At 37.1% G+C, this 26,877-nt stretch overlaps 1 protein-coding gene and 1 long non-coding RNA gene across 11 annotated transcripts in view; one reads left to right on the top strand and one right to left on the bottom strand.

The window, feature by feature from the left end:
• The window catches only part of PDE4D (phosphodiesterase 4D), a 1,245,374-nt gene that overhangs the window by 409,385 nt on the left and 809,112 nt on the right, over positions 1 to 26,877 (bottom strand). The gene's annotated exons all lie outside the window — the stretch shown is intronic.
• On the top strand, positions 206 to 26,736 carry LOC128779485 (uncharacterized). Its single transcript, XR_008425464.1, has 3 exons — positions 206 to 3,191; positions 22,142 to 22,298; positions 25,721 to 26,736. It is a non-coding gene; the product is annotated as an uncharacterized lncRNA (long non-coding RNA).

Raw genomic sequence — 26,877 nt, 5'->3', positions numbered from 1 at the left:
CCAGTTAGCAGACGAAAGGTAAGCCTCGGTTTTACACAAACTAGTTGCTTGCCTGAGGTGAAATCATTTAGTCATTTTTCACATTTTCTCTTCCGTAAAATATAACTTGAGTCACCTCTGAGTTTCTCTGGGAGTTCTAAATTCCATGGTCCTTGACTCATCAGCCACTGTGTGACAACCAGCAATATCTACCATGATGCGAGCTAGTAACCCAGCCAGTTAAGCAACCACCATGGCAAACTCAGCTCTGGTTTTGATCTTGAAAAAAAAGGAGAAGAAACCTGAGTCTCCTATGGAAGCCTACAACCTGAGGATAAAAGAAATAAAAGCAAGTAATGTTATGTAATATCTGACTGTGGTTTTATAATCACTAGCATAATGTTCAGTTCATACAAAGTAGTTACTTTTTAATTGATTGATGGATAAATAAAAAGGAAAATGAGGAATGACTATATAGTGCATCCAATGATTTGTGCAACGTGCCAGCCTCTTGGGCTTTATTTTCACTGTAGGTAATTGTTATTTATTAGTGAGCATGAATGATTAAGACAGAGACATCTGGCTCTGCTTATATACCCACACTGCAAGTTTTTTAAAAAAGATATACTCAGGATAAAGATATACTAACATTTATATTGGGGCATAAATGTCTGGCTTAAAATTTGTTTAAATCCCTACCAATAAGGTTTTACAAAAAACCTCTCTTTCCAAGAATGATGCCTGAAGCAAGACTTCTACCAAGCTTTGCAGGTGAATATTTTTAGATTTTTTAGATTAGGGAGGTACACGTATTGTATATATGTATATACAACCTTGCTGCAGAATAGCTTTTCTAGAAGAAATGCCCTGAATGAAGACCGAGAAGGGAGACTTCTGATTGCTTTTTTGGGGGCATAAGATCAGGGCCAACAGTGTCAGAAAATGATTAATACTCAGACATTCTCACTATTGTCAAAAGAGTGCACAAAGAGGCGGAAGGCAGGATTGCCTTGGGCATTCCTAGCTCCCTGACGTCAATTCATATCAAATTCAGATAACCTGCTGTGCCAGCTGCTTGATTCTCCTGGGTCCTGAGAATCCAATTCTCTTTAAAATGAGGTTGCCCTGTAAACACCATCGAAGCTACTTTGAAAAACTGGCACAAGAGCTTAAGCTTTTCGGAATGCCTTTCACCATCCCACAGCAGCAAGCCTATAGAAAATGATCAACTCTTTCCTATTCTCTTTCATTATGATCACATCACAATATAAAGTATTTATTTCTGGACCCCGTATTTTGACTTAGAGTGGGGACAGTCAGCGCCCTGTTAAAATTTACCTCATAGAGTTTCATGAATGCGATTTGGTTGAGGACTTCGTAATGTGTGTGTCACTGCTGGGATTCTGAAAACAGTGTTGCCTAGGAAACCATGTTGTTGGATTTGTTTGCTCCCCCACAGCTCATCTCCCATCTTCACCTTCCCCAGCCTTTTCTCTACGTCACTATCTAATGTCACCATCTAACGTCACCATCAACTTTTCATGGCTGCTCTTCAGAAATAGAAAAGGCTTCCAAATATTTGAAATATCCGCTTAGTTATTTCTCCACTAACAGTTGTAAACTTTTCATCTTAGTTACCATACATGTTTTTCTCTGCCACCCTAAATTAGTTATTCACAAATTAATAATGATAGCTAACAAAAATTGCTTACTATGTGTCCCCTACTCTATGCCTTATACATATATATTACTTCAGTTAAAAAAATCACAACACCTTAAAGATACAGACATGATTCTCCTCATTTTATTGGTGAAATAATGTAGGCCCATCACGTTAAGTGACTTGCTCAGAGGCACAGTTTGCAAGTAGTGGAGCTGAAGTTTAACCACTTAGTGAGGTTAAAATGTCCATGTTCTTAGCCATCAGTCTATATTCTCTCCCCTTCTGAGCATAGAAAGCCCATGAAACAGATAGTCTATAAACCTTTGAAGAATTAAATCTCCAATGCCTTTGCCACTTGCCTAAAAATACTCAGTTATTATTACATGTGGATTATAAATCAATACTTGAACCTTTGTGTTGTATTGGGGAACAAAAAGAAAATAATAAAATGTTTGCACCCTCCATTGAGAACTTAACTTTATAAATATAATTTATTTTGCAAAAAAAAGTATGCCTTCTTGTTTTAGTTTCCTACCCAAGAGCTGTCTAATTCAGGCATATTTAGAAGGGGAAGTAAGATAATAGGGCTTCTAAGTCCACCACTTAAAAATCTTAAGATTATCTTTTCAGCCCCCATAATCCAAATTAAAAGAAGAGAAACAAATAAAATCCTAGAATATATGGAGACAGGGAAGACAGAAACTTCTATATTGATAATAGAAAGGAAAGCAGAGTCTCAGAAGGGATATAGAAATGATGCTCTTTCTGGACCAAAAAAGCCTTCATAGGAAGGTATTTCCAACTATTCTCTGAAAGGTGAGTAGAGCTACTGGACATGAAAAAGGGGAGGGGAATTTCAATCAGATAGGGCATTATTAAGTGCAGAAAATGGAAATGATTAAAAATCATTTAAAAAATTTATTAAGAAATTGTATGTGTTCAGCAGAGACTAAGAGGTAATGAGTAAATGTGACTGCAAGGTACAGACTGCAAGGCCAAGGTCAGAAGCCAGGCGCCCATCCCCCGCACACAAGGGACTCACTGTGTGACCTGGGCAAGCTACTTATATTCAGCTTCCTCATGGGTCAAATGATGCTATCAGCTATTTCGTTTTCCTATTTAGTTATTTGTCTACTAAATTATATACATTCTTTTTCCACAGGAAGGGTTCAAAGCAGTTTTTAAGGCTATATAAGCCAACATTTTAAAAAGTAGAAAAGAAACACTGAAAAGTGCCAGAAATTAGGCTAATATGAAAAGACACATCAAGAAGAATTATATAGGTATGAACTTGACTCTAAGCTTTCAAGCAACAAGTGAAACCTGGTGAGTTGCAGAACCCAGGGGAAATATCTGCCTTGTAAGATCAAATGAGGTCCTGTAAGTGACAAATGTTAAACTCCTCCCACTCCTGTGCTCTATGCATAGAGCTGGTCAGGAAGGACACCTGCCAAGACGGTCCCTGTAGAGAACTATCACACACACTCTGCGAGTCCATTTCCCCTGCTCCCTTCCTGGGTACATCAGACACACACCGTGTGGGCCCACAGTGAGTATCACTCCAGCAACCCACACTACCTTTGACCTTTGTGGGAAGGGTTCTTGAGATAATAACTTAGACTGGGCTCTGGGTTCCTCCTGGTTCTCTCAGAATTCAGCAGATCTCCATTAACCAGTGAACAGACATGATATAGATCTCACGGCATCAGCAAAGGCAAAAAAAGTTTAACAGTTGCAGCACAGTAAAATAGTAAAATATATATATAATGGATTTAAAAGTGCGACAACATTCAAGGCCTGTAGGCCATTCAGTCTGTAGGTTTCATTTCCTTTTTTAATCTCCCATTTGCATGCTTTACCAGTTACAAATAATTTGAGCTATTCAGCTCATGAAGCTGAGAAAAGAAAACAGCAAAGAGATGTGCATCTTGTAAGATTTGGAATACAGCTACTTAATATATCAGAGATGAATTTTGGATAGATAAGCTGTTTAAATACATATTTGAAACACCAGTACAGGGAACATCTCTTCTCTTTTTTATGTACTGTGGCTTTTTAATAAAATCGGTAATGGTGGCACCCGTGTGTGCATAGCTGTGCACACTGCTTAGGACTTACGTAATGCCAAGATATGCAGTCATATAAAAATTACCAGATATATATTTGGCAGAACAACAAACTTTTTAATAAAACATAATCACTGGGACTATCTCTTTTTTTTTTTTTTGAGGAGTCTTCAGAGACCTTTCAAAATATAGTTGGAATATCCGTGGTTTCAAGAAATTAGTATGCATTCAAATACAACAGTCAAATTATTATCATGATAAAATATTTTTGGATGTATTAGGATTGATGGTTCAGCTGGTAAGTAAAATTCGAGGGTGAGTGGGAGAGAGGCAGATGCATGGAACATCTGTGCTTTCTAGCTGAGATGAGTCCAAAGAGGAGGAAAAGGACAAACTTCTGTGGTAAATAAGCTTTGGGCTGTTTCCCAATCCAAGCCAATTTCTTTTCTTTAATATTAATAAGAGCTCTTGCTATTGCTCACTCTGCAATACTGTTCTCCTCCTGGGGCTTATACTTTCGGTTTTACAAAAAACTCAAGCCTCTAGAAAATATTAATTAGCTTCTCTCTTAATATGTCTGGACTAGTTTTAAATGAACTATAATTTAAGCTGTTAAATGGAATTAGTTTATTTTTCAGACCTTCAAATTTCTAGGGAGAATCACGTACAATAATTAACATTCCCATCTTAAGGAATCCCACTTGGAAAATACAGATTACTTGGTGTAAGAATCTGAGGTATTTGTTATTTTAATGAAAGCAGATATGTGGAGTCTTAGTGTTCTTTTGTTCTTCATTGCTTTGATATTCTCAATGGTTGAATTAATAAGATTTGAGGTGCCTTAGCAGTAGGGATGAATTCTTATTAATTTCTTTGTCCCCACATAAAAAAAGAGCTCAAAATGACTCATTAATGAGAATGAAATGAAAATATTGTTCTGTGGCTGAGTCTCAAGGGAGATTTGACAATATTGTGCATTTTCAGGTTTCTCCTTATTTACTTATATTTTAATAACCTACCAACAGTTCTTTCCCCATGCAGTTGTTTTCTCATATATAATTCTATATATAATAAAATGTAATATATAATATTATATATTTCTATATATACTAATGATACCAGTATCTAAGACTTCAACTTTTTTTTTAGACTTCAATTTTTTAAAAGTATGTGTTTAATAAAATTCCTGGTATTTCTCTAGAGATAATGAAATTATAACTATAGTATTGCCTTAATAAAATAACATTTTAATTGGTTATTACTGCCAGTGTACCAAGAATACCATTTCTTACATATTTGCTTATTTCCTTAGACTCTCATTTGCCCACAGAAATGAGACACCCTTACAAGTAAGGTACATCGATTTGTTTCCATTTTTAAAAAATCAACTATGGAGTAAGTACCCTCTTGAAATAGGTCTCCACATGCCAAAATTTAAATAGCCATTCGTTGAACTTAGTCAAATAAAAGTATTACAAATATTTAATATACTGGCTGTTTTCCAACCCCACCACCACACACAAAACAGTTTTTTTAAGTGACCACAATAAATAAGTTTTGAGTAGTTCTTTTATGCCAACCACTCTGTCCAATGCCCTCAAATGCATCACCTCAGTTGTCTACATGAGTCCCATGATATACATATTATGATCCCCACTTTATAAATGTTGCAGAAGAGGTAAATAAAAAAGGTGGGAAAAAATTAAAGCAACAAAAAATGGTTTCATAACTTTGAAAAATATTCCATTCAGAGATTACATGCTTAGGCACAGAATTTAAACCACTTACGCATGCAGTGTTGCTTATTTGCTATAGCTACACCCGGCATTATGGGCATTCCTTTATACTCCTGCCTGTGTGGACTATAATGAGTAACAATATTAAATTGAAGTAAATGAAGCTATTATAACCAAACTGTCTTGTTCTCTTGATGTGGTACAGAAAGTAATTGAACAAGTGAACATATAATACTTTATTGTGCACAAAAAATTAATTGGCGACTGATACGGTACCACAAAACTAAAAGGCTCGATCACTTCCTCCGTCATAAAACAGGTCTACAAAGTATGTGTCGACTGGGGCCGTGATTCCATCAGGGAGCACAGAGAAAGTCTACTTAGCAGAGCTGGAAAGAACATGAGTCCAAAGCCCATGAATGGAGGATCCAATCTTGGTTCCATGTACTAGCTAAGTGGATTTGGGCAAGTTACTTCTTCTTTTTCTGACTTGAACATGTAGGGACTAAAAAATGTATCTATTGCTAGATCTGGGCAGGCCTAGGAGGAAGGAAAATCACCAGGCAAGAAGATGGCACCGTGGCAAGCTGCCTGCAGACCCTACCCAAAAGATTAGGGTCTGGGGTCGGCCTTTTCAGCATAACAGGATGCGGCTTTCACCCTGCAACCTGCTCTAGCCAATCAGGCTCTGACACCCCAACTGCAGGTTTTTGCGCTTAAAAACCCTAACCTAAGAACAACCTAGCGAGTCCCAACCTCCCTTGGTTGGTCCCACTTTCCTCTTAACCTCCCTCCGTTGGCTCCACGTTCCCCCTTATTCCCACTAATAAACCCCGCTCTCCTTAGCTCGCTGCGGAGGTCCGGTTTCTTGAGCAACTTCAACCTAACATCTCTAATATTTTATTTATGTCTAAAAATTATTTCAAGCAAATTTACCTTATGACAAGACAGTTCACATCTGTTACTTCTGGGCAATGATTACATAGGTGATTTTATGTTGCTTTCTGTAACATTTTAAAAGATGTTTTTATTGTTGTTCAATTACAGTTGTCCCCATTTTTCCCTCCTTACTCTCTCCTGCCTTACCCACCCCCCTTTCCACACTAAATCCTTCCCCTTGTTGTCTGTGTAATGGGTTCTATGTACATCTCATTAAAAAATAAACAAACAAATAACATGACAATTGATAACAGTAACTTCTCAGGGGGAGGGCTGAAGTGAACTTTAAATCAAATATCACATGAAGTGGATAACACATAAGTAGGTTCCTTTCATGTATCAATTCCCTTGCAATTGCTTTCTTGGCAATACACCATCACCTTTTACCTCGCCAATTTCAATCTTGAGACTGAACTCTGACATTCTAGTGAAGCAAGTCAGTAGTGATTGGTAAGATGCTAATTAAGTATCTACTACACAGGAAAATCATACAACACTGAAAGCAAATTTCATTCATACTTTAAAAAAAATCTTTGTACTCTCACTTTTTTAGTGGTAGTATGGTTATATTTTTAAAGTGCTACTTTTTTAGAGATACAGATTGTAGTAATATATGATAGAATATTTAAAATTTGCTTTAAAACATTCCAAAGTTGAAAAAAATGAACAGGAGGAAAATTGAAATACAATTGGCAAAATATTTATAATTAATGAATCTAGTGATTCACTATAGTATTTACTTTGTGTATCTTTGAAATTTCTGTTAAGATTTTTTTATTAAAGAAAGACTCTGCTACACCCTGCAACCCCACGTACTCTCTTAAACATACTCCTTGTTCAGTAAACGTAAGTTCACAAACGTTCGCTGCAGATATTTTTGTAGCTTTATAATTTTATTGACAATCAGCAGTTAGTTCACATCCACATTAATGAATAATAACTCATAGGCTATGTAACATTCAAATGTTTTTCTCAGTATTTCTGTTGGAAGATGAAATAAAAACTCACAGTGCTTTCAATATCACTGTTTATGTATATATGTATACACATTTAAAAAGAAAATCAGATGCTTTATTTCTTACTTTATCTAACTTTTAACAATAAATGCTATGATTTAATAGAATGAATAAGATACTTAAAATATTAAACCGTAATGGAGACAACTGTACTTGAACAACTTAAAAAAAGTTAAAACAATGAGATTTGTTCTAAATTATAATTAGTTTACTTCAATAATTTATTTAAGGCCTATTGGCAGAAAATGCAAATTATGCATTAGACACATTTTAAAGAGACTTCTAAAATTAATGAGAAACTTTTTCTTTTGTAGGTGGTTATAATCATTTAAAAAAATAATTTAAAAATTAATGTGACATTGTTGAAAATGACAACACCTCATTTTTTCACCTTCTGTCATTCTAAAGTGATATTGCATATTAAGTGACCTGAATCTCATCCAGTTATAAACAGAAATTAAATAATTTTCTTTCTCTAGTAAACAACAACTCATGTTATTATCCAAATGATAATTTTAATGTAATTGTAATGTGTAGGTAAGATGTCAGGACAAAAACCGAATTATTAACTAGATGTTAATGTGGCAGAGAATTTAGGATCCACCGTAAGAAGTGAGAAGACTGATTTTATGTATCAGTGTTTAAGTTGGGTTTATGAAAGGTGTGCACAGCACCAGAATATTGGAGCATTATGGGAAAAGGTGGATCATATGTTTCTATGCATAAAAGAGCGACCTGATCACATTTGACCATGTCACAAAACAGGTCTTTTTTCCCATTTATAATAAAGACTACTTCAAAAATTAAATGGCTTAATACACAAGCGTAACAATAAGATGAGAAACAACATGAGCTTTGTAAACTTGGGTTTGACCCTAGTGACCCCAATTAAGATTAGAGAAATTCTTCCTTTAACACTCTCCAGCATGATATTAAAAGTGCAATCCAACCCAGTGAGACAGACAATGTAATGCTCTGAGTGCTACTACCTGGCGGGATATCGAAAATATAATGCAACCCAGTGAGACAGGCAATGAAATGCTCCAAATGTTACTTCCTGGTGAGTTCAGAGCAACAACAGCAGGGAAAATATCATCTAAACTGCTGGAATTGTTTGGGTTTCATTTGTGAATATCACAATGTGTCAAACATGTAATGAAGGAGCTTTCTGGAAGCTGTATAGCCATTAAGCTTCTAGAAAGCTCCTAGAGGCATTACCACATTGATAGAAGGATGGATTATAGATCTCAAAAATAAATCTAGCTAAAATTAAGATACAAATTCAGCTCCTGAACATATATTGGGGAAAGTCAGAGACTTAGTTTGATATGAATATCAAATCTGTGAACCCAAGGAAAATACACTGAAAACTTCTTCCTGGAAGAAGTTAATAAAACATTAACTCTTACAGGAAGTGAGACGCCAGGAGAAATCAGTCATAGCTTTCATTTCATTAAGACGCTTTAAATTCTTTTATGCTCAACTTTTGCATTTTTTTCTTTGTGATTTTCATTAATTATTGCAAAAATAAGTTGTGAAAAGATCACAATGATCTTTTAAACTATTATTAACTATCCCTAATCTCCACCTTCCAAAAGAGCAGAGAAAGTTCTTAAAGTCTAATGACAGACATTATGCTCCTGAGTAAGGACTTTGTAACAGCCCAACCAAGAGCCTTCCTCCTGCAACCAGCACAGAAAAATGTCACTTAGTGATTGAGAAAGACTTTGAGGTGTACCTCAACCTTGTTCCTCACTTGGAGCTACATTTGGAGTAAATGGATTCGTTCTAAACATTTCTCTAACAAAAGGCTAGTCTCTAAACATAGTCTCCTGCATTCAAATCCCCTTCAGGCAACTCTGCAATTATCAACTAAGGCAGAACAATCTCTGGCTGCTATTTTTGTCAATATGTTCTCTGCCATATCCACCCCAGTTTAGCCTTGCCTTCTCCACCAACAGTTACCGCCCAATGACCTTCCTGGGTCTTCTTTAACAGTTGTGACATTGGGAGCAAACTCACATACATTCTGATCACTTCTAAAGCTAATGTGTTCATCTCCTTGATTACACTGAAATTAAGCTTCCTCCTGATGGCACCAACTTTCAAAATTTTCTTTTTATTTGAAGGGGCTTTCTTGTTTGTAATGCTTTTTGGATTTCATTATCTTAGTTCCACTCTTCAACAAGGCTTTGCCTTTGCAAACACACCCCATCAACTTACACCCCTCTCTGTGTGTCTATTATTGACCAACCTCTGAACCCTTTTCTAACTTTCAAACTCCGACAAGCCTCATCAGAAATCCTTACCTCCATATCTCCATTTCATTTCCATTTCTGAGAAGTACAGACACCTTCCTCACCCTGATCTGACTGGCAACGGTATCACTTCTTATAATGAAGTTCATAAATTCTAATCCTTCCATTTCTCCCTTGTATGTAACCTGATCTCCAGTCTTTCCCCACTGTCACTTCTGGTACTGTATTCTTTTCTTGGTTTGTTGTATTATAGTCTCCCATGTTGGAACAACTTATTTTCTTCCTTATTTAGCTTAGACTCCAGAATTTAATTTTCTAGCCATATTCGCATTGGCACTCCTTAGCCTCCAGAAGCCCCGCCTTGTGCAACCCAAACTTCCTTTCCATTACAGCATTCTTCCCAGTAATAGCAAAGCCATGTCTTTCCATACTTGTTATACATATTTTCCTTAGTCTGTTTGCCTTATAATTTTGATTATGTTTGCTCATGTAGTTGTTGATTCTTTAAATTATCTTTAGGTAGCCTAATCTGTCAGCCTTTGTATCTCCAATAAAAAAATTTTAGTAGCATATCCTTTACCTATGTTGGAACATAGGTGTTACACAGATAGATTTGAAGTTCAGATTTGGTCACTTGAACAAAAATTTTTAAACACAAATATGCTAGGCAGAGTAGATATATAAAATAATACCTCTCGACTTCAGAGAGTTTACAATCTTCGAAAAAATAAATTTGTGGGCAAATTTCAATATTACACATACATAGCAAATGCAATGAGAGCTGTCTATTAGCTTATAGGAGCACAGTATTAAATGATTCTTCAAAAGCAGGAAAGTGAAGGAATGCAGTCAGAGGTGGATGGAATTTGACTTGAATGTCAGAACGTCGAAGAGTGTAATCTGAGAAAGAGGAAAGTAGAGGTTCTAGAAGGACAGAACACCAGGTTGCATATAAGACAATGAAAGCAGTGAGACATAAACAGTAGGGTGACCTATGTCCTGTTTCTTTCTGAACCTGCATTTCTCATATAAAAATTAATAGATCTCATTTATTCTCAAAAAGTCCCATTTTAAGCAATAAATTAAATCATATTAAGTGTATTCAAAGGAAAATGCTGCAAGAATTAGTTTGGGAAAGTTATTGAAAACCTTCCCATAGTTAGGGGACTCTATCCTGTAGTTTCTTGAAATCCCCAGAGTTGTAAGCAGAAATGTTGCCTTGTTAGTTTTATGTTTTGATAGTTTTCTCCAGTGGCTGTATAAGCAATGAACTTCAGTGGAGAGAAAATTAGAGGAAGGGAAGCCAATTAGAAAGTTGTTACAAGGGTCCAGTGACAGCTGATAAGGATCTCAATGAGTGCTGTCATAACAGAATTGATAAGAAGGGAAAGACTTTAGAAATATTTAGCATATACCATCAGCAAATTTGGGTGATTGATTCAATGCGCTAGCTAACTACACTGCCCAAAGGGTGGAAGAACAAGAGATGTGAATTCAGATTTTGACAGGTTGTGGTTGAGTTGCTACTTGGAATGTCAAATGGAATCGACAGCAGAGTCTAAATTTTAAGGGAGAGTTTAGCGATGAAGATAAAGTCTGAAGAGGCATGAACATGTGCTTGACAGCTAAAACTCATAAATTACCTGAAGTTCCCTCAGGAAATGTTAAAGTACATTTGGAAACCTGAAGAAGCTGCCTTGTTCTATTGATCCCTCCGTCTCCTTGCGGTAGTGTTCCCTCCTTGTAGCTGGCCCCCTCATCCGTGAGCAATGCATTCCAAGACCTCCAGTGGATTCCTGAAAACATGGGTAATAGCACTACTCTTGTGCTTTGGGGGTGCTCTTAAGTGAAACAAGGGTGACCTGAACACAAGCACTGTGGTCCTACAACCATCAATCCCATAACGAAGACAGCTACTCAGTGATAAGGGGCTGAGAGGGTATACAGTGTGGAGACATGATTCACGTTCCTCACGGGACAGAGTGGGACTCGTGAGATTTCATCATACTACTCAGAATGGCACACAATTTAAAACTTACAAATTGTTTGTTTGTTTCTGATTTTCATTTAATATTTTTGAACTGTGGATAACTGAAATCACAAAGAGTGAAACCACAAATAAGGGGGGACTACCATATTATAATTTCTCTGGGGATTCAGGCAATCCTTTCTTTGTCCCTATATCCTTCAGATCTTGTAGCACAGTGTGTCTCTTAGAAGAGAGCAATCACTCAATACATTTTTATTAAATTAAAAGGTCCTTCCTTAAGAGCATAGAATACCATTTCAGTCCACAGAGATCATATAGCAGGTAATGACTGGATTGAATTTATGGGGCATACCAGAGGACAAAATACCACAGGCCTTCATGCATGTAATATTGTTCTATCAGTAGATAAGTCTGCGACTATAACCCCCAGAAGAAAAGGAGGCCAGACTTGCATGGCATGACTTTCAAAGGTGAAATACCCACCCGAATAACTGCCTAAAAGAACAGTATTTATTTCATCACCTCCAAACCTGGCAGAGTCAGGTTTCAAGAACTGTGGCTCAGATTCAGAAAACTGTAAACTTGGGCTCAAAGCAAAGGAGTTTCTTCAATATACTTCCACCAATTAAAACCTGGAGTGAATACTGAAAAGATAGAAACATTTTGTTCACTTTGAAAACAAGATAAATGAGGCTTGGATAGTTATATAAAGTCAATTAAGAAGCAGAAAGCATTATTCTTTTCCATTTAGATTCCCAAAGATGTTTTTCTCTCCATTTTCATCTTGTATGACACTCCCTAGGGAATATTGCAAGAATTATTCTCTTTATATTGATATAGAAACTAAAACATGGAGAAATTCCAGTGGAAAGGACAAGCTAACATCTGATTCCACACTATTTTTAATCTTAAATCACAAGGCATTAATAAAATAGAGGTGTTTTATAGAACATTAAAAAGCCTTAATGTACTTTGCTACTATTGCTTTTATTTGACTCTATTTGAAGAGTAGATCTGTCTCTTAACTATCATTTAATTACAGTGTAACTTCTGTATTGGGAGAAAAGAATCCAGAAGAAACCCAAAGACAGAGAATAGCGTTCAAACATATAATTTAAGGAGGGTTCTGCTGCTGAAGACCCCTCATTTCGGTATCATTCAGGGTAGAAAAAAAGGAAGTTAAGACTACAATATTCTGTAATGTTAATTTCATGCTGTAGAGCTCTTAGGTAATTTTACAGAGTGGTACAGTGATGAAGGTTGGATAGGTTCATCATCTATGACCACTCCTGGAGAGTAACAGGAAAAACTGAATTTAGATTCTCAGAAACTTGTGCTGTCAAGTAAAAGGGAAATGAAAACAGTGAAATAACTGAATGAAACTGATGGATATCTGGGGGGCAGATTCCTTTCCATGGAAACCCTCTCACTACTAATGGTCCATACAAAGGTTCGAGTCAACGTGCTGTACATTCAGTGATAGCCTGTAAGTGATACGACTAGATGGCGTCGAGTCTGAAGTACTCGGGTGCTACAATCCATGGCCGCCTATAAATGACAAGTGCCCAGTGGACTAGAATGCAGGGTTTATCGAAAGTTCAACTAACTTGAGGTTTTATTTCCTCACTTTTAAAAACGTCAGTTTATGTTCTCAGAATTCTTCCACTATGCTTTGCTATGAATTTCTAGCTTGGTTTCTTCCTGGATTATGACCTTTTAGTGAACTGTAATGTAGCTCCAAGTGCTATGGGTTAGTCCACCTGACACAGAATGTGATTTACTCTCTTGATATGAGCAAACATTTTCTTTGGGGCAGAGCCTTAGAGACTGGTATGTGATAGAAGATAAAACAAGAAACAAATAAGGAATTTATGAGTTTTCTCAACATCGAAATCCATGTATTCTGTTATATTTATTTACTAAGGTTCTGGAAGTCTAAAGCAACCATACCCAGGATATTAAATAAACTTCTCTACTAGAGACCTTATATTACTACATAACGGTTATCATTATATATTCCTATTTTTGCAAAAGCTATGACCTTCTTAAGACAAGGACAAAACATTAAACTTTTTACACTGGACCTGGGATGTGTTGGGGGGAAAGTAAAATATTTATTGAGTGAAAAAAATGATAAATAAAAAATAAGAAACAAATAAATACAATGACATGTGATAGGTACAATGTGTAGCAGACATGGCATGAGAGAGAGAGAGAGAGAGAGAGAGAGAGAGAGAGAGAGAGAGAGAGAGAGAGAGTTACATGGAGTTCCTTTGAATTCCAGTACTGGTTTGTCATCCTATTTATTTAAAAGAAGTTTTACATTATATTATTTCATAATATAACTAGATCAAGTACCAGCTGTCTACATATATGTTTAGTAACAATCCATTTTACCTTTATTAGCAAGAAATAGTATATTACTTTAATTAATTTAAAGCAAACAGGATTCTTCTTACTAATATAGTAGGCAGTCAGAAAGTCAGAGGGAAAACATAACAGTCCCATCTAATGAAATTCGGTTTAATAACATGTGTCAGTCGATAGAAATACAGGCAACAATAATTTTTAAAAAGCTTCCCTAGTTCTCAGTCCAAGTATTGGTTTTGTATCATTTTGTCCATTTCTCTGTTCTCATACATCTTGTTCACTGTAATAAGAAGTCTGACTCCATTGTTTGATGTTTGTTGACTGCTCTTATATTTCACCCCTCGCTCTTCACCTCTGCCCCACTTCTGGGCAAACCGGTAAACCGGTGAGACACTCCAACCACACAAGCCTCTACTAAGCAACACTCTCAGCTGGGCCCCACCCCTAAAATCCACAAAGTCCCCAAGCCAGTCAACTTGCCCTGCTTGCTCCCCCAAATTCTCAATTACGTTTGTAATAGATGTTTCATAACTTCTTAGGGTGTGTGGGTGTGCGGGCGAGCGTAGTGTCATCAGTCTCAACATTCAAACCAAACTTTGGGTGGATGTTCATCTGAATCTACGCAATGGCTAATCTAGATTTTGGTTATTCAGTTTTCCTCCTCTGCTCCTTTCCTTAAGCTAAAATAATATGAGTCCCCAGGTTACACTCAGAAGCTAGCCAAAAGGAACTGCAGCTTGAATACAGCAAGAACTTAGAGAATATGGAAGTAATATCATTAGCAGACATTAAAAACTTCCACCTGTCTAATTCTCAGTTGGCTCTGACATCAGCAGTCTTTCTAGAACATGTTCGAACAGCATTATTAGCAAAGGGTGCTGACAGGAGCAGGAAATTACTCTTTTTACGCCCTGATTTCATTGGCCTCTTGCAGTACACTAATACGAGGGTATGTGGCACCGGTTTCAAAACTAATGTTAAGGAAATTAAGGTGGACAGGAGAACAGCAGATTTTCAACACTTAAATAGCACATTCTCATGAGAAAAAAAAGCCAACAATGGCTTATTTGTAACACAATAGCTATTTAAAATACAATTTAGAATTTATTATATGTCAAGTACAGTGCTAAGCATTTTACACACATTATTACATTTATCATTACAAAAGTCCTATAGGTTAAATGTTATTAATACTGAGATTTACCCACATCCAAAGTCTATAATCTTATGTACTCATTATATGGCTTCAAATCTACATTGGTGTTTTTTTTTAATTTAACCTTTATGGTATTTTTTATATTACCATTTAGTTCCCATATATCTCCCTCCCCCAGTAATCTACATTGTTAATGCTATGGATTTTCTTGCTTCCTGATAATTTTTGAGTTATTATAGGCCTTTATGGAGCTAATCAACTGGCAAGCTTGACAAAGGAGAACCTTTTTATAATGTAATATAGAGAGACATTATTCGTCACAGTTGACTGATGAAATAAATATAAACACTGCATGGTATGCTTTATTCATTTCAGCTACATTCCCCTAGAGAAATGCACACCATGATCTGGGAGGTAGAAAGACAAATAAATGCTTTTATATGTTTTTTAGTTGTTAGTTACTGAATTACAAAGTAAATATTCTGAGAGCTGTGAGGAAGTAGAAAGAGGTACAAGCCATGTTGTTGACTTCAACATGTTTACAGTTACCTGAGAAGATGACTCCACAGTTTGTGTAGTTTTTAATGATTTGAAGTGTTAATTCATTACATTAATACAAGTGGTTTTTATATGATAAGTAAGTTTTTTAAAGTATTACTGTTTAAGTGTTACTTTTATATTTCTATTGTCCTGAGTTAGTATCTAAATTTATGGATACCTTTGTCTTTGGAAAAAAATATTTCTGCTTAAAATAGCTTACTGTTCAAGAATGCATTTTAAAAACTATTTTAATTATGCATAACCAGTAGGTATATAATTTAAGTGAAAGACAGCAGGGGGAGCTCAAAGACTGGTTGGACAAATTAAAGATTGATTTCATGAATACCGGAAAATTAAGAGAGTATTGAAGAGAAGAAAAAGAAAGTTAGAATAGAGATGCTTAGTGAAATTATTAGTTGGTCTTTCATGAAGCCTGAAGTAATTCCCAGAAAAATGGTGAACTAGCTACACAGAGGAACACTTTCCAGTAGAGAACACTTCAAAAGGCTGGATAAAAATGGCTAAGAAAAGATTTTTAGACATGCATACAGTCAGTAGACATCAAAACATGCCAATTAAAATTACACCACCAGACCACGACCTACCCATCAGGATGGTTAAGGCGAAAAAGACAATAGCAAGTGCCGGCTAGAATGTGGAGCAACCAGAAAACTGCAGCAGCACGGGTTGGAATGTGAATTGGAAAAACTACTTGGGAAAGCTGTTGGCAGTTTTTTTCTAAAACTGAAAACACTCATCCTCATGATTGAGCCATTTTATTTTGGGTGTCTACCTCACAAAAATGTACACAAAAAATAATGTTCATAGCATGATTTATAATAACTTTAAATAAAAATGAAACACGTTTAATAGCCATAATTGAATAATTATGAATAATAGCCATAAATGAATAATTCAAAGCACTTATTTATGAGGACATGTTTATTTATATATTACATATATAATTGATATATTTCATCTATGTGTATACAGACAGATTAATCTTCCAAATATAATGTTAAGAAAAAGAAGCCAGACATTAAACAGTACGTGGAAGCCAGACGTTCAAGGGTACATTGTCCTTAGTGAACAATGTCACTCATGGTGATAGATGTCAGGAGAGCAGTTACTCCTAGGGGTCATTATCTGGAACAAGGCACAAAGGGGGCAATTTGTGCTTCTTGATCAAGTTGCTAGTTACATAGGTAAGTTTATTTCATGAAAATACAGCATGCTGTACAGTTAGTCTGTTTTTCTCCATCATGATATAATTCATCAAAATTTGCTGTAACCCTGGCCAGTGTGACTCACTTGGTTGGAGCATCATCCTATAAGTTGAAAGGCTGCAGGTTCAATTCTTGGTCAGGGCATGTGCCTTGGCTGTGGGTTTAATGTTCAGGGTGTGTACAAGAGGCAACCAATCAATGTTTCTCTCTCACATTGATGTTTCTCTCTCTTCTTTCCTCCCCTCTCTCTAAAATCAATAAGTCTGTCCTCAAGTGAGGATAAAAAATGTTGCTCTAAATATTATTCTAATCTAGATTGTTTTAAAGCATTAAATTAAGAGGTAAAATTTGAGGCCTGAAATTAAGAATATGTAAGCACTAGAGCTAATATTTATCCTGAAGGCATTTGCCAATCCTTTGTGTGCCAGGGAAAGAATCAAAGCTAAGGGCTTAAAAAGAGAAGGGAGTCACATTCAGACACCACATAAAGTCTCACACCCAAGAGTCAATACCCAGAGTGAGTGTATTGGGTAAAACCTTTCATGCAGAGGGCAAGACTTGCCTTGGTTCCAGGCAGCTCACTAAAAAAATGTTTCTTTTCAAAATTTCTAATTACAAGTGCATACTCACATGGGACTGGGTTCTCATCTGGCCTGGAGCCGAATATTTAGTTTAAATAGGTCTATGGCTGGTAGATCATATAGTTATTTTGTGTAAGCAAATTCCCTCTGGAAAAATATACTTTAAACAGAAATAATTCCCACATATAAAATGCCAAGAAACATTGCAGAAAAATTACTGAATACATAAAGAAGTAAATTCCCATAAAAACAAGCAATAGAAATAATAAACTGTAAATTAGACTACAAAGATTGCAGATATTGGAATTACAAAAAATAAAAATAAAAATATATTCAATCTGTTTAAAGAAATACAAGTAATGATAGAAAATTTAGCAGAGAGAGAGAGAGAGATCTATTGGTTGCCTCTTGTAGGTTCCTCAACTGGGGATCAAACCTGCAACCTAGGTATGTGCCCTGACTGGGAATCAAACCCACAACATTTTGGTGTCGGGAACAACACTCCAACCAACTGAGCCGCACCAGTCTGGGCCCAATGAACAACATTTGAAAGGGAGAGAATAAATGGGCATTGTTGTATTTTAGTGGTAGAATCATTGCTAACTGTAGTTCCATCACTTACTATGTGACTTCAGGCAAATTATGGAATCTCTTTGTACCTCAGTTTCTTGATCAGTAAAGTGCTGATAATAATAGAATGTATTTCAAAATATTATTATAAGAAATAAGTTAAATGTAAAGAACTTAGAATGAAAAGGTATATGTCCAATTCACTTATAATAATTGTTAAAAACATAATTCCTCAAGGGTTGTATAAAACCTATCCAAATCATAAAGGCAGGTTGAAAATGCTAAACTAAATATTAGAAAATAAAGCAGCAGAGAAGCAAGATGGCGGCGTAGGTAGACACACTGCGCCTCCTCGCACAACCAGAACTAACAGAGAATCGAACAGCAAGGGGGACCAACACCAAGGAAATAGAAAATAAACATTCATCCAGACTGGTAGGAGGGGCGGAGACGGGCACCGGGGTGGAGAGGACTCATGTGGCTGTGGCAGGACTGAGACTGGCGGAGTGTGGGACAAATGGCGCAGGCAGTCTGAGCACTAGCAGACCCAGCGGCCCCACATTTGCACAGATAAACCCAGAGGGCTGGACTCAGACTGGCAGAGAGTGGGACAGGCAGAGCAGCGGGTAGCACCCCGCGGCACCACATTCGCCCACAGATAAACCGGAGGAATGGCGGGGAGCGAAGCAGACTGAAGACCGCGCAGCCCAGGGCTCTAGCTCGGTGAAATAAAGCCTCAAACCTCTGATTGAAAGCGCCCCTGGGGGTTGGGGCGGCAGCAGGAGAGACTCCCAGCCTCACAGGAGAGGTTGTTGGAGAGACCCACAGGGGCCTAGAGTGTGCACAGGCCCACTTACTCGGGAACCAGCACCAGAGTGGCCCAGTTTGATTGTGGGTAGAGGAGTGAAGGATTGAAATCCGGAGGAGAGTGAGGCTGGCGCCATTGCTCCCACTTGGCCCCTCCCCCCGTACAGCGTCACAGCACAGCGACCAGCGTTACCCCGCCCGGGTGAACACCTAAGGCTCCGCCCCTTAAAGTAACAGACGCGCCAAGACAAACAAACAACAAAAAAAATGGCCCAAATGACAAAACACTTCAAAGCTCCAGAAAAAATACAACTAAGCGAGGAAGAGATAGCCAACCTATCGGATGCACAGTTCAAAGCACTGGTTATCAATATGCTCACAGACTTGGTTGAATCTATTCGAAAAACACATGAAAAAATGAAGCCTATGCTAAGAGAAACAAAGGAAAATGTACAGGGAACCAATAGTGATGAGAAGGAAACTGGGACTCAAATCAATGGTGTGGACCAGAAGGAAGAAACAAATATCCAACCAGAAAAGAATGAAGAAACAAGAACTTGGAAAAATGAGGAGAGGCTTAGGAACCTCCAGGACGCCTTGAAACATTCCAACATCCGAATTATAGGGGTGCCAGAAGGAGAAGAGGAAGAACAAAAAATTGAAAACTTATTTGAACAAATAATGAAGGAGAACTTCCCTAATCTGGCAAAGGAAATAGACTTCTGGGAAGTCCAGGAAACTCAGAGAGTCCCAAAGAAGCTGGACCCAAGGAGGAACACGCCAAGGCACATCATAATTACATTACCCAAGATTAAACGCAAGGACCTACATCCAAGATTACTGTATCCAGCAAAGCTATCACTTAGAATGGAAGGGAAGACAAAGTGCTTCTCAGATAAGGTCAAGTTAAAGAAGTTCATCATCACCAAGCCCTTATTATATGAAATGTTAAAGGGAGTTACCTAAGAAAAAGAAGATCAAAAATAGGAACAGTAAAAATGACAGCAAACTCACAGTTATTAACGGCCACACATAAAACAAAAACGAGAGCAAACTAGGCAAACAACTAGAACATGAGGGTTGTCATTAAGGGAGTGGGAGGGGGAGAGGGGGGGAAAGGTACAGAGAATAAGTAGCATAGATGATAGGTGGAAAATAGACAGGGGGAGGGTAAAAATAGTGTAGGAAATGTAGAAGCCAAAGAACTTATAAGTATGACCTATGGACATGAACTATAGGGGGGGAATGTGGGAGGGAGGGGGGTGGGCAGGATGGAGTGGAGTGGGGGGGGAAATGGGACAACTGTAATAGCATAATCAATAAATATATTTTAAAAAAAAGAAAATAAAGCAGCAACAAATACATAGTTGTGAGTGTAAATTAAATATATGTGTATGTATTTATATATATGGTATATAAAAGGCTATACAATTAAAATGTCTAATAATTCATGATATTAATAGGTTAAAGAAGAAAAATTACATATATATCTCAGTAAATGACAAAAATCCTCTGATAAAGTTCAACAAATATTCATGATAAAAATTTATAGTAAATTCAGAATAGATGGAACTTGTTAAAACTAGTGAAATGTCAAAGTATACTTTTAAGTTTAAAAACAAGAAAATAATGTTTGTTTTTTTTTATTTCTACTTACAAATTTACTGAAAGCCTAGTTCTTGAACTAACATCACCATCACCTGGGAGCTTGTTAGAAATGCAGACTCCCAGGCTCTGAATGACTACGGAACCAGGGTTTTCATTTTCACATGTTCCCCAGGTGATTTCCGTGCATCTTAAAGTTTGAGAAACACTGGCCTAATTGGTGTAGAACAGCAATAAATATTTTTAGAAATGGCATAAAATATAAACATTAGAAAAGACATCTTTTTATTTTCATAAATGGCCTGATTGTCTACATAGAATATCTAAAATAATCAGAAGGAAAATTATCCAAAGTATCACAAAGTTTAACAAATTCTCTACATATTTGGACAATATAAAAATATTATGTTTATTTATAATTGCAGCAAGCATTTAGAAAATATAATTTTGGAAGAAAGGGAAGGGTCATTGTGGAATATGTATAAAGGACCCAAGGACAAAGCCAAAGGGGGGTAGGATGGAGGGTGGGAGGTGGGGGTGAGTGGGGCAGGGGAGAGTGGTGGGGGTAAAACAGAGACAACTGTACTTGAACAACAATGAAAAAAACAGGAAATGATGGAGTGTCGATCAGTGGGTAGCCATGTGAAAGACATAAAACTGGATTACTTCTCATGTCGTATACACAATTTAATTCAATATGTAAAAGGAATTAAATGTAAAAGGCAAGACATGAAAACTTTTTAGAAGAAAATTCCTGCCAATAAAAAAACCTTCTATTTCTCAAAATGTTTTGACAGTAAACCTACTGGGAGAAGATATTTCTAATGCTTATGATCAACAAGGAATTTCTGAATATATAGAAAAGTCCTAAAAATCAATCAGAAACAGACAGCTCAGGAGAAAAACAGGCAAAAGATGTGGTTAACCACCGATAATCATATTTCTAAGTGCTCAAAACTAAGTTACCAGGGAAAGCAAAATGAATACCACAATTAGTATCATTTTAAAAGCACTAAATTGAAAAAAGTATTTAAGTCAGAGAAAAAAATCACTTTGCTTTTACAAATTATATGATCACATATCCCACTTGGTCCAACACTCATTGAGAGTGTCACACACACACACACACACACACACATACAGGCACATACACACATCAACAGTCATTCAAGGGTAAACTGTGGCAAACATTTTCAAAGTCACTTATAAATTATTGTCTGTGAATTCCTCATAAAAAGTCTTAAACTCTTTTTCAATGTTTAAACTTAACTGTAATTAAGAAATGAGAAAAACTACTAATGCTCTTAACTTGATATAGTTAATACTATTTACAAAAGAAAGAAAAATGCTTGGCCACAAGACTTTCATGTCTTAGTATTATACATGTAGAACAGAAAAAATGTCTAAGAGAAAAGGGATTTCACCCTCATTTCACCAGCCTTTCATTAAAATTTTCTTTAACCTTGTATAAAATACATTCATACTCGTTAAAATTCTTTTTACTGAAAAAGAAGGATATTAGAATTTTAACATAAATTACAATAATTCTTCTGATTGCAAATGCCATTGAGAAAGGCAGGTCAAATTCACTTTTCAAGGCTTAAACACTTTTACAGCCACCTTTCAAACTTCATTTTAGGTACTAGAACTCCTTTGCTGTGGCTTTGCCTACTAGGACTACAGTTTTGTGAAAATCCGAGCAGCATTCAAGGATCACGCTTAAGGGTATGGCCCTGGGTGCCAGAGCACTGGGCGTCAACACCTAGTTCAGCGACATACTAGCTGTGTGGTCTTGGGTAAGTAACTGTGCCTTGCTGAGCTTTGGTTCCTCGCCAGTTAAATGAGGCTGACATGAGCTCCTACTTGTCGGATTATGGCAGTTGTAAGAGCTAAAACATAAGGTACTTAGAGCAGTGCCTGGTACATACCAAGTGATCTACGCATGTTAGCTATTATTATTATTCATATTATGCATATTTAATAATAGATCACGCGGAAGAAAATGATATCAAAGCAACAGTCATTTCAGGAGATCTAAATAGTTCTTGCTCTTCATAGTATTTTAAACTTAAAAGTTCCCAGTGAAAACATAATGCTAGCTCCATTTATAAAACAGTGAAAATAAGACCTTCCCTGATGTCATTATATCTAAATATATTAAAGAAATTTAATATCTTATGTTCCCCATTTTCATTAAAATGTGCCAGACTAATATATTTATAAATGGCTTCTATTCTGGCCAGTATTTTTAGCAGGTTTTAATTCTCAGGCATTAAACTGAATTTGGAAATCCAAGTGTTGGAATTTGGCTCCAATTATCTCACGCTTTTGCCCTAGTAATTACATTCTCTTACCAGACTGAATAAATATGCATATTATTTTTACTAGTGGCAAAACTGTGATTTCAGTGTTACATGCCAAAATAATGTTTGCACTCCATTATCATCCTTTAGTTCAAAAAAAGTAATCATAAATCATGCTTAGGTATTTTTGCTGTCTGAATACTCTGACCCCGCCCCTTATTGTTTAGATGAGTCATGATGAAGATAACAAATGCATGTTATTAATTGTCTGTTACGTCAGTGCTAGGATGTGCTATGTGGCGGTTATGTAAAAGAGGGGGGAACAGAACATGATCACTCACATGAAGGATCTTATATCAATTTAAAAAGATAGAATTAAAAGACTCCAAACAACAGTGAGTCATATCAAAGAGTTTCAGGTCAACACTTGATGGGGTACAGGAGTCTAACAAAACAAGTAAGAGGAAAGGAGGAGAGGAGGGCCGTAGTCAGGGAGTGTTTCAGGGATGAGGAAGCAGGAATTGCAATTATGATGAAGTATACCTCATAAAAGAGTAGAATTTTTCTAAGTCAATTACTCCTCAATTTCAGGCATTAATTTATTAAGCTCATATTTTGCCATATCTACATTTCTACTTCATGATTTTTGAGTGTCTGAGTTTCCCCATTACCATCATCTATTTTACTAATTCTGAAGTAGAGTACTTTTTGAAAATCCCAAATGCCTTTATTTAAAGGGAAACTTTATAGCACTACCATAAATGGAAAGTCCATACCACTCATCATAAACATAAGGGAGGGTATCTGAAAAAAATAAATGTAAACCGAACAACCTTACTAGTTTCTATCCAGAGATGCTATTTTCCAAAGTCTCTAGGCTAAAGGCCAGTTTTGCCTTTGCTTAAAAGAGACATTAAACAGATATTAAGAAATATTAGAGACTTAGTTATAATGATATGAGACTTTCTCTTGTTCTGCCTCCCTCCCTACCATCCTTCCTACTTTCCTTTGTTCCTTTCTTTAACCTTCCTCCTCCTGTTTTTTCCTGTTTCTCTCCTGTGCCTTCTTTCTCCTTCCTTCTATCCCTTCCCCTGCTCCCTCCCTTCCTCCCTCCCTCTGTCCTTCCCTCTTTTTTCCATTTCCTTCATTCTTTCCTTCCTTCCACAGTATTTTTAGCATTTATTGAGCACCTATTTCATGCCAGGGACCATTCTAGACACTGATGAAGAAACAGATAAAAGCCCTTGCCTCATAGACCTTGTTTTCTTGTTGGAGAAAGATGGTCAATAAACAATTAAACAAGACAAGGTATAGTAGTTCATATGTGCTATAAAGAAAAATAGAGCAAGGAGTTTCAGGGTGTTAGGCATTCACTGATAAAGTGACAAATGAGCAGTGATCTGAAGGACAGAATAAAACCAACCAGACACAAACTTGGAGGAAGAGATGTCCTGGCTGTGGGAACAGTGAGTGTGAACACTGTGATGCAGAACATGCCTGGTAAGTTCAAGGAACAGTGATGAGGACAGTGTGATGGAAGCGAGTGGGTGGGGGATAGTGGCTTGAGAAGGGGTCAGGTCACTGGGAGGGGGATGGTAGAGTTCTGATCATACAGACCTTTCAAAGACAAAGAAAGAACTTTGACTTTGACTCTAAATTATAGGGGAAGCCATCGGATGGCTCTGTTCAGAAAGCACTGCAATGTAACCTAATTATTGTTTTGTGGAATAAACTACACTGTGTAGAGATAAGACTGGATGGCAGGGGGAGGGCATAAGGAAGGAAATTGGTTAGGAGGGCATTGCAATAACCTATGAGAGAGGATAGAATATTTAGTCCCGGGGTGGGTGGTAGCCTGGAAATAGTCAGGCCATTAGATCTGTTCAGCAAAGCAAATCTACTCTTCATCCTCTTTCTCCATTATTTGAAAAGTATATCTCTATATTAGCGCTGCCCCATGGCTGTAACCAGTGACCAGCCATTGTGCCGTATTCCTCTGTAATCCTCAGTGCTGACCACAGTGCCTTCTAGAGTGCTTAAAAGGCTGTAGAACTAAATTTCAAATGAGTGGAATAATGAAGGCAGAGGCAAGAAGGGTCGTGGTAGGTATTCGGGACAAGAAGATCCATGTGGACGGGCAGAAGGGACATGAGCATTGGGGAGAAGTGCTTCTCAGGGAAACAGGCTCATATGAGAATGCATTTTACATGAAAGAAGGAGAACTAAGAGAAGCATAAGAGGAAAGCAGATTTAAAGACAGGAAAGAAGAAAAGTTTCATGGGACCTTTCATTCAAAGAAAAATGTAATATGGGTAAGAGGTACACAGGGCTCAGGGTTTTCTACACAGGTTTTATATTTAAACCAGTAAAACCCACAGAAGTCCCTTAATCTCAACTACTAACTCATTGAATAATGTCAATATTTTCATTATTTTGCTGCTTTTCAAAGACACAAAGAACTGTTCATAACCATAGAGTTTGTGTATATACATTTATATACGGAGCTCCCCAGTTTCAAAGGCTGGCATGGGATTGTTCCTTAGATATGTAAGAAACCTTTGTATTTCTGCGGTTTGGAGATATGCCAGCATCAAGAGGATTCACCATGTTAACTAGGCAGATTCCAAGGATCCAAAGGAACCTCAAGGGATCGCTCCTGAAAAGAGTCTCCTCTGCAAAACAGAACTAATGGGAACTAAGGCAGGACAGGGGCAGCAATAACGTGGGGATGAGAATGGGGAAGGAGGACTGAAGCATGAGGACAGGGAGGGGAGGGGACTGAATGGAGCACAGGGGTCTTGTCTTTACATAAAAGCATTTCTGGTGTTGTGCCAGGGAGACTTGGCCCATCTTGCATGAAGAGACCAAGTCAGAATAAAACTAGAAATAGATGCATGGATGTTGGTCTCTCGCAGGGAACCCAGGAACCCGAGACTGGCATGGAGGAGAGTCAGAGCCAAAATCACCAGGTAAAACAACAATCAATGGGCAAACCACAGGCTGATTTTTGTTTCCTAATCTAGGTCCTCCTCATCCCTTGCCTTCACTAAAGACAGGACTCCTAACTGGCCTTGCACATCTACACTGCCCCTCTGCACACCACTCTTCACAGCCAACGACAATGGCCTCTATGCGCGCCCTGAGTAAACACCAAATCCTATCTTATCGGCATTTCCTGATAGTCCCCACCTATTCCCACCCCCTATTTGCCAAATGACATAACTTCCTGGTGAATTCTAGAAAAGTTACTTGTTCTAACACCATCCCTACCTCTCCCTGGTCCAACTCTATGATTTTGTCCTCCTCTGATGGGCCCTGAGGCCCCCTCCCACCTTTCTGCTATAATATATGATGCACTTACAATTCTACATCCATCTCCCCAGAAGGTAGAAAAGTGCATGCTAAATAGTAAGCGCTTAAATATTTATTTGCTGTTAAGGTTGAATGATGATTATTGATGAATGTAAAGGTATGAAGACAGTAGTTGATCATTTGTTGAGAATATAGGAGGTTTTTACATCAATTTACATCTCATATGAGGTGGAACTGGCTCTACGTACATTTTTAAAAAGTGCTGAATGAATAGGAACAAGCATCCACTAAGACTAAAAGAAAAGGAACCACAGATTTGGGATGGTTATACAACAGTGTATTATCTTCCACATTCACAAATTAAAAAAAAATACAATACAATTTAACCAAAACAAAGTTCAAGGTAGAGTGTATTCTAGAATCAATTCAGATCCTTATGGGAACAAGATTTAAAATCTACTTAGAATAGTCACTGAATGGCTATCATTTAAATATTTGTTCTTGAACTAACAGTAACCATGTAGGGATGAGAGAGAAGTTAAATATAAAAGGGCATTTGCTTGGATTGTAGTTCTAAAACAATCCCTATGAATCGAGGTCAATATTCATACATTTGTGTTCATTCTCCTGTAAAGCCAAGTCGCAGATCCAGTGGCTCCATCTGCCGTCGTACACACATGCAGTCAAGTGGCCAGGAGGCGATCCTCCAATACTAAGTGACTTTTGGGCATGTGTCAGATGTTTAATCTGTACGTTAACT

The sequence above is a fragment of the Desmodus rotundus genome, chromosome 1, assembly GCF_022682495.2.
Source record: "Desmodus rotundus isolate HL8 chromosome 1, HLdesRot8A.1, whole genome shotgun sequence".
In the NCBI taxonomy this organism is placed as follows: domain Eukaryota; kingdom Metazoa; phylum Chordata; class Mammalia; order Chiroptera; family Phyllostomidae; genus Desmodus; species Desmodus rotundus.
This window is presented reverse-complemented; position numbering and strand designations above follow the sequence as displayed.